Source organism: Olea europaea, chromosome 9 (assembly GCF_002742605.1).
Source record: "Olea europaea var. sylvestris chromosome 9, O_europaea_v1, whole genome shotgun sequence".
Classification (NCBI taxonomy): Eukaryota; Viridiplantae; Streptophyta; class Magnoliopsida; order Lamiales; family Oleaceae; genus Olea; species Olea europaea.
The window spans coordinates 2640980-2645413 of NC_036245.1; positions in this window are offsets into that span (position 1 = coordinate 2640980).

The window sequence follows — 4434 nt, forward strand, 5'->3', positions numbered from 1 at the left end:
AATCACGTTCAAATTGGGGACCATAACCACTTTTAAAATAACTGCTATTGGCAGTTATTAACTTTAAGTTATTTCAAATCGGCCCCTCATCAATTCAAAATAACACATTCTGGTCTCTACACTTTAATCCCATAAAATTTAATACCCATTAGTCCAAAATTAAATCCAATGGATCACTTTATCGACTATATTTACTTTAAAATAGCACTATATATTCTAATAAATGTACATGTGTGGCCCCAAAGTTGGAATTTTTTCCAACAATCTCCCACTGGGCCAAACATGTTACATTATAAATATGCACAGACTTATGAGCTCAAAATTGTGCTATAGTTATTAAAGATATTTCCAAACAATCTCGTCCATTAGTTACATCGATGTAGGATCAAAGCGATTTTCGTCACATTTAGCGTGACTAAATCCATCAATGGTCACGTACACCCATACAACCAAATGACATAGATCAATTATGGGAGTGTAGCATGGAAATTACATGTTATGTGATCCGAACATGTCTATTTCCAACTGGTCCAACCTTATTTCTTAAGTGAGATCAGTACTGAACATAATAACAGAGTGGAATGAACTGAATACTTTATTTCTGTACAGAAAATATCCAAATACATAAATGTGTTCAAAGAACTAAACATACATAAAGCAATAAGAATACAAACTCCCACTAAAACATGATATCCTCAAAAAATACAACACCCATATGAGCGGTGTGCTCATGAAAGACCTTGGGTGGTAATCCCTTAGTAAGCGGATCCGCAATCATGGAGTTTGTTCCAATGTGCTCTATAGAAATCTGTCCACTCTGTACTCTTTCCTTCACAACCAGGAATTTAATGTCAATATGTTTTGATTTAGATGAGCTCCTGTTGTTATTAGAATATAGAACTGCTGAGTTGTTGTCACAATACAACTTTAGTGGTCTTTCTATGCCATTCAGAATGCGCAGCCCAGTGAGAAAATTTCGCAGCCATATTCCATGATTAGATGCCTCATAGCATGCTACAAACTCTGCTGCCATGGTAGAAGAAGCTATGAGTGTCTGTTTGGTACTCTTCCAGGAAATAGCTCCTCCAGCTAGCAGAAAAATATAACCTAATGTGGATCTTCTACTATCTTGGCATCCAGCAAAATCAGAATCGGAGTACCCTATGATCTCTAACTGATCTGATCTGCTATACGTGAGCATATAATCCTTTGTTCTCTTTAGATACCTCATAACCCTTTTAGCTGCCTTCCAATGATCCATCCCAGGGTTGCTTAAATATCTGCCTAGCATTCCAACAATAAATGCTATGTCTGGGCGTGTACATACTTGAGCATACATTAGACTCCCAATAGCTGATGCATAGGGAATCTTCTGCATTTTCTTAGCTTCAAGGTCATTTTGTGGGCACTGTTTGAGACTAAATTTGTCTCCCTTAGCGACAGGGGTGTCACCTGGTTTACAGTCTTGCATGCCAAACCTCTTAAGTACTTTATCGATATAGCTCTTTTGTGACAATCCAAGAATACATCGAGAACGATCCCGATGTATCTGAATCCCTAATGCAAAAGAGGCGTCACCAAGATCTTTCATCTCAAAATTCTTTGATAAAAATCTCTTGGTTTCGTGCAACTTGCCTATATCGTTAGTGGCAAGCAGTATGTCATCAACATACAAAACCAGGAAAATATGCTTACTCCCACTAAACTTGTGATACACACAATCATCAACGACATTTACCTCAAAACCAAATGAGATAATGACCTGATGAAATTTGTGATACCATTGACGGGAAGCTTGCTTGAGCCCATAGATGGATTTCTTTAATTTGCAAACCATTTTCTTCGAGTCTCCTAACACAAAGTTTTCTGGTTGCACCATATAAATTGTCTCATCAATGTTGCCATTGAAAAACGCCGTCTTGACATCCATCTGATGTAACTCAAGGTCAAAGTGCGCAACAAGTGCCATAATTGTCCTTAAAGAGTCTTTCGTTGAAACTGGAGAGAAAGTCTCTTTGAAGTCAATACCTTCCTTTTGGGTAAAGCCTTTAGCCACAAGACGAGCCTTATATCTTTCCACATTACCATTTGAATCCCTCTTGGTTTTAAAAATCCATTTACAACCAATGGGCTTCACACCTTCAGGTAATGGGACAAGATCCCAAACTTTATTGTCTTGCATAGACTTATACTCCTCATTCATAGCATCAATCCACTTTTGAGAGTTAGAACCCTGCATGGCCTGATGGAAATTGATTGGATCATCTCCCACCATTCCATTATTTTCCTCATGTTCTTGGAGAAATACTATGAAATCATCTGAAATAGTACTTTTCCTCTCTCTCGTGGATCTCCTTAATGGTATTGGCTCTTGAGGTTGTTGAGTTTGTATTTCTGGAATAATTACCTCATTTTGGATGAGAGGTACTTCAACATTGTCTGGTTGAGGTTCTGGATATGCTTCTTGATCAACAACAGGTATAGAAACCTGTACATTGTCAAAAGCAATAGTAGGAATCGAAACCGATCCTTCCTCAACTTTTTCCTCAAAGACAATGTCTCTAACCTTATTTCTTTTCATGTGGCCTATAAGGCCTAGCCTCAGCTGGACATCCCCAAGTGTGAAAATGCTTTAGACTAGGCTTTCTGCCTGTCCAAAGTTCATAAGGTGTTTTAGCAGCAGCCTTAGTTGGTACTCTGTTCAAAATATAAGCTGCAGTCTTTAATGCTTCTCCCCAGAGTGATTTTGGTAAGGTGGAATGACTAATCATACTCCTTACCATGTCCTTAAGAGTTCTGTTTCGTCTTTCAGCTACACCATTCATGCTAGGCGATCCTGGCATGGTGTATTGTGGGACGATTCCACATTCCTCTAGGTATTTAGCAAATGGTCCCGGACATTGTTCACCTGAACCGTCATATCTGCCGTAGTACTCACCACCACGATCAGACCTAACGCTTTTTATCCTTTTGTTGAGTTGATTCTCAACCTCAGCTTTAAAAGTTTTGAACACGTCCAGTGATTCAGATTTTTCATGTATGAGATATAGGTACCCATAACGTGAATAATCGTCTATGAATGATATAAAATATTGTTGGCCATTCCAAGAAACTGTAGGGAATGATCCACAAATATCTGTGTGTATCAATTCTAAGACATCTGAAGTTCTTTTAGCACCTAATCTCCTTGTTTTGGTCTGTTTTCCCTTGATACACTCAATACAGACATCAAAATCGGTGAAATCAAGGGAATCCAAAATACCATCTGACACAAGTCGTTCAACTCTAGCTTTTGAGATATGACCTAAGCGCTTGTGCCATAATGTTGCAGAATTTTCTTTATTTAATTTGCGTTTAGTACCACGTGAATCCACATGCAAGGTCTCATTATATGATGTAATAATATCAAGCAAATACAGGTTATCATATGCAGATAATGAACCAGTACCAATAATATTGGAATTTAAAGAAAGACTAAACTGATTGTTTCCAAATGAACAACAATAACCTAATTTGTCCAACGAAGAAACAGAAATTAAATTCCGTCTAAAAGACGGTACAACGAAAGTGTCTTTCAAATCCAAATAACAACCAGTTCTTAATAACAACCTAAAAGTCCCTATTACATCAACTTCCACCGATTTGCCATTACCCACATAGATGTATCTTTCATCATCACTTGGCTTTCGGTAGTTCAGGCAGCCCTGCATAGAAACACTTATATGAGTAGTAGCACCAGAATCTATCCACCAAGTGTTTCTAGGTACTGAAGCTAAATTATCCTCAGAACAGACCAAAGTAAGAAGTGTACCTTTCTTTGTACGCCATGCGTGATATTTGGCACAGTCCTTCTTCATATGTCCAGACTGATGGCAAAAGAAACAAGTATCTTTGTCTTCCTTTCGTTTCTTTTGTGCTGGACCCTTAGGAGCAGCTTCATATTCCTTCTTCTTTTTCTTGCCCTTATCCTTAGAAGTGCTTGCCAAGTGAGCACTTTCAGTTCTTTCTTGCTTCAACCTTTCTTCCTCTTGCACACAATATGAAATGAGCTCATTTAAAGACCATTTCTCCTTCTGGCAGTTATAACTGACCTTAAATATCTATCCACCAAGTGTTTCTAGGTACTGAAGCTAAATTATCCTCAGAACAGACCAAAGTAAGAAGTGTACCTTTCTTTGTACGCCATGCGTGATATTTGGCACAGTCCTTCTTCATATGTCCAGACTGATGGCAAAAGAAACAAGTATCTTTGTCTTCCTTTCGTTTCTTTTGTGCTGGACCCTTAGGAGCAGCTTCATATTCCTTCTTCTTTTTCTTGCCCTTATCCTTAGAAGTGCTTGCCAAGTGAGCACTTTCAGTTCTTTCTTGCTTCAACCTTTCTTCCTCTTGCACACAATATGAAATGAGCTCATTTAAAGACCATTTCTCCTTCTG